Source organism: Trichechus manatus, unplaced genomic scaffold (genome assembly GCF_000243295.1).
Source record: "Trichechus manatus latirostris isolate Lorelei unplaced genomic scaffold, TriManLat1.0 scaffold00063, whole genome shotgun sequence".
Lineage (NCBI taxonomy): Eukaryota > Metazoa > Chordata > Mammalia > Sirenia > Trichechidae > Trichechus > Trichechus manatus.
Genome location: NW_004443999.1, coordinates 2,077,423 through 2,086,791, shown reverse-complemented (window position 1 = coordinate 2,086,791; position 9,369 = coordinate 2,077,423).

Below are 9,369 nucleotides of genomic sequence, written 5' to 3'. Positions count from 1 at the left end.
CAGAGAGAGCAAAAAGCCAGAACGTCTGCTTATATACAGATTCGGGCCACACCCCCAAGGAGACTCCCTTTCATCTGATTGGCTACTCACAGTATATTCAATCATGGGAGTGATTACATTACAACACGGAGAATCATGGCCCAGCCAAGTTGACACACAATCTTAACCATCACAGAAGGTGATCTTGACAATGCAGAAATGATCATTAAGAGAAACAAAGGGTGGCCAGAGAAAACATTTTTCCCCTTTACAGTTTTTCTAAAGGCTACACTGCAATAGGAACAGAAGTTTAGAATACCAGTATGCTGACAAACTGCTTACCAGTGCTGAGCAAATTTGTCAAAAACTGCATTTCCATATGATAGATATGAAAGAATGCAAATCATCTATAATGTTGCCCATTTAAAAAATGAGGATGGGAAAGAAAATACCTTACCTACCACCACCCCCATATACATATATACTTGTTAAAGCAACTCATAGGCCCCTTGGACATTGGGTCCCTACTTACCTTTTCAGCTTCATCTTATCCCCACTTCCCTCTTAACCTCCATTCTCCAGTCATATTGGAATGAACTCATTTACCTGAAAAATTCCACTCTGCAGGTGCATGCTGCTCCCTTTACATGGGTCTGCTTCATTGGCTAATTCTTGCTCATGACTCAGATGACTAACGGAGTATCATTACACAGAAGTCTTCCCTGACTCCCTTGATCTTGTTCCTGTTGCAGCCTAGGCTGCCTCCACCAAAGTAGTTACTACCTGACGTGTATTTGCCTAGGAAGTTGTTTTTGCTGCTTAGCAGTGAGCTCCATGAGGACAGAGTTTAAGACTATTTAAAAACTCACTGCTGTCAAGTCGATTCCAACTCATAGGGATCCTATAGGACAGAGCAGAACTGCTCCATAGGATTCCCAAGGCTGTAATCTTTATGGAGCTGAACAATGAATGAAGAATACTGAAGAACTGATGCCTTTGAATTATGGTATTGGTGAAAATATTGAATACACTGTGAACTACCAGAAGAATGAACAAATCTGTCTTGGAAGAAATCCACCCAGAATGCTCCTTAGAAACAAGGATGGCAAGATTTCTTCTCACATACTTTGATCATGTTATCAGGAGGGACCAGTCCCTGGAAAACGACATCACGCTTGGTAAGCAGAGGGTCAGCGAAAAACAGGAAGACCCTCAACGAGATGGACTGACACAATGGCTGCAACAATCGGCTCACGCATAACAACCATTGTGAGGATGGCACAGGATGGTACAGCATTTCATTCTGTTGTACATAGGGTCGCTATGAGTCAGAACCGACTCAATGGAATCTAACAATAACAACAATCTTTATGGAAGCAGACTATCACATCTTACTCCCATGGAGTAGCTCTTGGGTTCAAACTGCCAGTCTTTTGCATAATCAGGGCTCCTTTATGATTGTTTAAAAACCCAAACCAAACCCATTGCCGTCAAGTCGATTCCAACTCATAGTGATCCTATAGGGACAGGGTAGAACTTTCCCATACGGTTTCCAAGAAGCGCCTGGTGGATTCGAACTGTCGACCTTCTGGTTAGCAGCTGTAGCTCTTCACCACTATGCCATCGGGGTTTCCTAGTGCCCACCAATTCTCTGGTGCCTATTATCCTGCCTAGAGAGTACAGATTAAGAGCACAAACTTCAGAGCTAGAATCTCAATCCCACCACTTACTAGCTGTGAAACTTTGGGCGAGTTATTTATATTCTGACTTTACTTTTTTAGTTGCATGTGGAAATAATAACAACAACAATAACCCCTGCCTCCTAAATATGTGGTTAAGATCAAGTGAGTTAGAACAAGTAAAGCCTTAAAAACAGTGCCTGCAACACAGTAAATTATGTATGGGGTTGGTATTATTAGTAATAGTAATAGTACTCCACGAAAGCCTATCAACTCAATTCAAATAGTTGGATCAGAATATATGGTCATCTTGGGCTATTTAGGGGCCCTGGTGGCGCAGTAGTTAAGCATTTGGCTGTTAACCACAAGGTCGGCATTTCAAATTCACCAGCTGCTCCTTGGAAACCCTATGGGGCAGTTCTACTCCATCCTATAGGTTGCTATGAGTTGGAATCAACTCAACAGTGGTGGGTTTGGTTTGGTTTGAGTTTGGGCTATTTTATCATTTTAGGGAGATTTGGAGATTGTGATTCTTAAATGTCAGCTCTAATTACTGATCTCCACCTGATGCCAGGACAAGCTACCTTTCCTGGGGGACATTTAAAGACACCCACACTGAAATGCTGCTACTCCTATACACTCTTTTTCTGACCCAGTTGCTTTCTTCCCTGAACTCTGGGTTTCAAATATCGCATCAGCATTTTCTCTGCTGACAGCATCACAAGTTCAGGGACACCGCTCCTTGGGGCATCGTTGCCTGCTGCTAGTAAACAGTGCTCCATGTGTTTGCTTTAGTTCTGCAAAGAAGCCAGGAGGAATTGGGTTTAAGGCCCTGGGGAGCCTCACATACAGAAGCAGGGGGTGGGAGTAGACATCATTTTTCCATTTGAGAACAAGTTCAGTTTACCACATGATAGAGAAATAGAAAGTTTGCTTTTTCTTTCTCTGCTTTTCAAGATGGCCCTCTCCCTTTCAGCATTACCTTTCTTTTACCAACTCAGTTGCTGATACCAGAACCCCCTTGGAGTACCTCCCCCTGGCAGTTCTAGACCCCTCTGCTGCTAGGGGAGGTTGGCAGGGGCAGGGCAGGGTCTGTCTTCTGAGACTCTCCCATGTCCCATGCTCCGACTCCCACAAACTGACCTTATATAGGTCAATTTTATGCCTCTGGCTTCTCTGCACTTTGGTTGTCAGAGTGTGCATTTGTTATTTCCCTCCTAGGTGCTTTAATTGCTTGCTTGAGACAGGCTATAACATAAAGAAAGAGGAAATAACACCAGGCTGGGAGCTAAGAAACCCAAATCCACTTAGGCTCTATCTTTATATTGCTATATGACCTTGAGCAAATCGCTTCACCTCTTAGATCTCAGCTTCCTAAGCTGTAAAATCAATGAATTGAAATAATTTCTCTCTGGAAGTTTGCTTTGAAAATGTATAATTAATGGTGAAAAGTCAAAGTTCTTGGAAGGCTTGGTAGGTAGATATTCAGGGACAGGAGAACTTCCTGAAATCCCTTCATCATTCCATCAGCATCTCTCAAGAACTGGATCAGTATACAAATCTTGATTTTATGTTTGAGAAAAAGATGCTTTATAAGGCTAAGTGAATCAGTCTATCCCCATCACTGTTTCCCTGGGTCCTCCAGAGCCTGGGATATGTGGGAAGAATACCTAAAGCAGGCTTTTTCCAACCTTCCTGCTGAAGTAGTTCCAACAGAATGTGTATTTCAGAGGATCTGGGGTATAGATCAAATTAGTATGCTGCAAATTAGCATCTTTGAATTCAAGCAAATTTTACATTTTACTCCACGAAGTTTGTTTTAATTATTAATGTTTGAAATTATTTAACATCAAGTGACATTAAAGCTCCAAGAATATGTACTGAGTTTGGTATCTTGGGCACCCTCCTAATGTATCCTCCAAGTTGAGAAGAATGGATTTTCTAGTAATTCTAATTCATGGAGTACACCATGTAAGTATATAGGTTGAGACTAATGAATATCATGGGATTATTTTTAAAAATTACTCTAGACTATGTAATATATGTAGATATAGATAGACACAAGTATAGTTACAGTGATATATATAGTTGTATCCAAATAGTCATCTTAGTGGCCACTATACTTATTCCAATAATACAGATATTGCCCACACATTTTTGGTACTCTTTGAGGGTGGCCTTTAGAGTCTACTTGAAAATCATACAAATAAATTAGTCCTATAAATCTAATTCACTTCAAACATGCTTTTAGCCAAACATAGTAAAGGTACGGGACGCCAAAGACTCACTTGCTTATTCTCCCTTCAGCTTCTTTAGAAATCTCTGTGGAACTCTCAGGCCCAAAGGGAATTTGACAGCCCTAGAGAGTAGACAGAATATAAATTTTGTAAACGATGGAAGAATTCCTTTGGGGAAAATGGCTCTGTCTCTCCTTAACCATCTTAATTATCTTACATTTTGGGGAGAGTATTAATTGCCGCAACCTCTTAATACCATCTAACAACCTGTTAAAGGCATATATGACTTCTGAACTCAGCATTTCACTGGTAGAAATTTATCAGATATATATAGTATCACATGTGTGAAAATATGAAGACAGAAAGATTTTTATTATAGCATTTTTCTCCAAATAGCAAAAGAATAAAACAATACAAATATCTATCAGTCGGGGCCAGGTTAAATAAAATATGTTACATGAAGAACTTGAAACACTTGATAGCCAGTACAGTGTATGAGATCCATGTCCATGTGTACTGAAGAGGAAAGACTCAAGATACAGCTTTAAGGGATAAAGGCAAGGTACAGAATTGGGGAAGAGTCACCCTCATTTGTGTCGTTAAAATAAGGCAATGTGCTTGTATATGTATGGGAGGTTCCTGGAAGGATATGTAAGAAATTCTTAACAGCATTTGTCTCTGGAAAGGAAACTGTGGGTCGAGGTGAGAGAGATATTTACTTTTCATTATGCACTGAATTTTTCCCATATGTATGCACTGCCTTGTGATTTAGAAAGACAGTACTAGAGAGAGAGAATAAGAGAGAGAAGCGGGAAGATTTAAAACAAAATCAAACTTGGGATAGACACCTCGTCTCCCATGGTGGCTCTGTTGAAGGGCATCGTGCTCTTTGCAATGTTAAAGTTCTTGTCTATTTGCTAAAGTTAGACAGATAAATAGATACTCACACCTTAAATTCAGGGGGCTCTCTACTGACCTCTGACTCTTCAAGTCTCATGGAAACTTTTCCTAAGTTGGTTGAAAGGGTGACAAGCACACCTTATATTTTTGTTTTACTTGATCAGGAAAGCTGATATTGTGATAAAGGCCCAGAGTGGATCCTGGTGATTGGGGCTGCAGGAGTACTGTTTATAAATTGGAGAAATGCTTTGAAGCTGAAGGGTTTCTTTTGCAGACCAGGAAGCCTTCTCAGTAGGTGGGATTCCACTAGCTTTAGGTTCACTTGCAAAAGCTTTCTCCAAATGCAAAATCCACCTAAGAGTTTTCAAACTACATCCCTAGAGATCAAGCTAGTTAAAATTGTTCTTTCCTAAACAAATGTATATTTGAAGAACCAGGGAAAATATTTATTTCACAGTTATCTCCTGACCCTAGGGACAAACTTGAGTGTCTCCTGTTGAATTATGACCAACCTGAGGGGCATATTAGCTAATGCCTGCAGGTGTCAGTCCTGGGTTCAGTGCTCCTCAATGATGTCTTGTCCCTTGCAAAAGGACAGGCTCATCAAGGGTGCAGGTAGCACCAGGCAGTCAGGAAGGAGGTGGCGTCATTTTGGAGACAAGAACAGAATCCAAATTATGTTAGTAAATTGAAAAGGTGAAGAAGAGAAACAAACAGAAGGGGTGAAAATACGAGAAGTACTTAAGATGAGGAAAAGTTAACGGTCATACTCTAGGTGAAGAACTGTTCACAATTAAATGTAAGGGTTAGTGTAGATAACAAGCCATTAGTCAGTATTTAATCAGAAAACCCATTCTGTGAGTCACAGATAATGGAAGAAAATCATTCTTTTATACTAAAAGCTAGCAAGGCATTATTTTGAGGTCTCTTTTTATTTCTGGGTTCTAATGCCTGCCCGGAAGGATATAAAAAAAAATCAGATATGGTGATACAGCTGAGAAATATGACATAAAAGGAAGGATAGGAGCAGGAAAATCATGTACATAGATTTCTGAGAAGCATTATGTGAGTGACTTCAGGAAGGGTGCCTGAACCTCACAATAGCTGAAAATCTCCCAGAAAGGTTTATGTCAGGGCACCATGTCTTTATGTTGATGAATTCAGCCTTTGAGATACCTCAATTCTAATTCAGATATCCTGGGAGTACTTTAAGGAGATGATTGCATTTGCACTATAGACTCTGATGGAGCTCTGTGCTTCTAGTTTGTAACACTTACTGAAATTGTAATTCCTTACACAAATATTTATTGAGCACCAAAGGACTATTGTAGGCATTAGGTATATACATTCCCTTTACACTCTGGTTTCTAACTGGCCAGTTCTTTGTAGAGTTCCTCTCTTCCTGGAAGTAAGATATCTCAGACAACTTAGGGAACTGGCAACTCTCAGTTTTGCCTGGACAGCTCCTTGTCCACATCCAAAAAATTATTATTACATTTCCCATCTTCCAAGTTACCACAGGAAACTGATCTCTCAAATATTTCACAACCACAATGGTTCCCATTTTTCTAGTTTCCTATACCAGTTTTCTTGACATCTTTCTAGCATCCTGTCCATTCCCACAGGTGAAGTCAATGGCACATTATTTTAGGTTTTTTGTTATGCAAACACCCTACTCCTGACATCAGGTTCTGTCTAACTTACCTAGGGCCACAAAAATGACACATAACAACCAACCACAAAACAGTGGCTTAAAACATAAATGAATGCTCAGAAACTTGTGGGTCAGCTGGGCAGTTTTTTGGTCTTGGCTAAGCGCACCCATGTGTCTGTGGGCAGCTGCACCTAGGCAGCTTTGCTGATCTAGAATGGACTTAATTTGTATACGTAGGGTGACCTGACTCTGTGCAACATGTGTTTCATCCCCCAGCAAGACAACCCAGACTTGTCTTTAAGGTAATCACGGAGAGGCAACAGAGCAAGTAGAAATGGACAAGATTTCTCTGCTTTGATCAGATCTGTCAAGGAAATACACATGGTTGAACTCTAAATCAAGGAGAAAGGAACTATCCTCCACCTCTAGATAAGAGCAGCTGAAAAGCCACATGTGAAAGGCATAGATTACATGCAGTGGTAAATAATAGGGAATATTAACATAATAAATCTACCAAAGAGACTATTCCAGAATCTCTATCAAAGATGATGATGATGTCTAGGTGGCACTGGGGGTGGTAAGAAATAGTAAAATTCTGCATATTTATGGGGGTCAAGATGGTAAAATTTTATGGTTGACCAGATGTACAGTATGAAAGAAAGAGAAATATTGAGGTCGACACAAGGTTTGGCCTGAGCATGTGGGAGAATAGAGTGGGTAATCACTGAGGTAGACAAGGCTGCATAATAAATAGGTGTGGAGGACATAAGGACATTTATTTTGAATATTTTTCCAGTTAAAATGGCTGCCAAACAAAACTGGATATCCATATGTAAAAAAATAAAACAAGACCCATACCTCACACCATGCACAAAAACTAACTCAAAATGGATTAAAGACCTAAATATAAAATCTAAAATGATAAAGATCATGGAAGAAAAAATAGGGACAATGCTAGAAGCCCTAATACATGGCATAAACAGAATGCAAACCATAAGTAACAATGCACAAACATCAGAAGAGAAACTAGACAACTGGCAGCTCCTAAAAATCAAACACTTAAATGCTCATCAAAAGACTTTACCGAAAGAGTCAAAAGACAACCTACAGACTGGGAAAAAAATTTTGGCTATAACAAATCCAATCAGTATCTAATCTCTAAAATCTATAAGACACTGCAAAACTGCAACAACAAAAAGACAAATAACCCAATTAAAAAATGGCCAAAGGATATGAACAGGCACTTCACCAAAGAAGACATTCAGAGGGCTACCAGATACATGAGGAAATGCTCACAATCATTAGCCATTAGACAAATGCAAATCAAAACTACAGTGAGATACCATCTCGCCCCCTTGGTATCTCACCCCAACATTAATCAAAAAAACACAAAATAATAAATGTTGGAGAGGTTGTGGAGATACTGGAACACTTATACACTGTTGGTAGGAATGTAAAATGGTACAACCACTTTGGAAATCGATCTGGCGCTTCCTTAAAAAGCTAGAAATAGAAGTACCATACAATCCAGCAAATCACTCCTTGGAATACATCCTAGAGAAATAAGAGCCGTCACACGACTAGATATATGCACAACCATGTTCACTGCAGCACTGTTCACAATAGCAAAAAGATGGAAACAACCTAGATGCCCATCAACAGATGAATGAATAAACTAATTATGGTATATTCACACAATGGAATACTACACAATGATAAAGAATAATGATGAATCTTCAAAACATCTCATAGCATGGATGAATCTGGAAGGCATTATGCTGAGTGAAATTAGTCAGTAGCAAAAGGACAAATATTGTATGAGATCACTACTATAAGAACTAAAGAAATGGTTTAAACACAGAAGAAAACATTCTTTGATGGTTACGAGTGTGGGGAAGGAGGGAGAGCGGTATTAACTAACTAGATAGTAGACAAGAATTATCTTAGGTGAAGGGAAGGACAACATACGACATGGGAAATCAGAACCACTGGACTAAACCAAAAGCTAAGACGTTTCCTGAACACAACCAAACACTTTAAGGGACAGTGTAGTAAGGGCAGGGGTCTGGGGACCACGGTTTCAGGGGACATCTAGGTCAACTGACATAACAAAGTTTATGAAGAAAATGTTCTGCATCCCACTTTGGTGAGTGGCATCTGGGGTCTTAAAATCTAGTGAGCAGCCATCTAAGATACATCAATTGGTCTGAACCCAACTGGAGCAAAGGAGAATGGAGAACACCAGAGACACAAGGAAAATATAAGCCCAAGAGACAGAAGTGCCACATAAACCAGAAACTCCATCAGCCTGAGACTAGAAGGACTAGATGGTGCCCGGCTACCACCAATGACTGGCCTGACAGGGAACACAACAGAGAGTTCCTGATGGCAGGAGAAAAGTGGGGTGCAGAACTCAAATTCTAATAAAGAGACCAGACTTAATGGTCTGACTGAGATTGGAGGGACCCTGGAAGACTCTCTGTTAACCCAGAACTCTCTGTTAGTCGAACTCTCCATTAGCCCAGAACTAAAACCATTTCCGAAGGCAACTTGACAGACAAAGATTAGACTGGACTATGGGGACATAAAATGACACTTGTGAAGAAAGTGCTTCTTAGTTCAAGTAGATACATGAGACTAAATGGGCAGCTCCTGTCCAGAGGTGAGATGAGAAGGTAGAGAGGATCAGGAGCCAGTTGAATGGACCTGGGAAATCCAGGGTGAAAAGCAGTGTGCTGTCACATTATAGGGAGAGCAGCTAGGGTCACAAAGCAATTTGTGTATAAGTTTTGGTATGAGAAACTGACTTGAACTGAAAACTTTCACTTAAAGCACAATTAAAAAAAAATGACTGCACTAAATAGATAAGTGGTATCTTTGGTGAAAGGTAAGACAGTACACAATACCAGGGAAGCCAGCA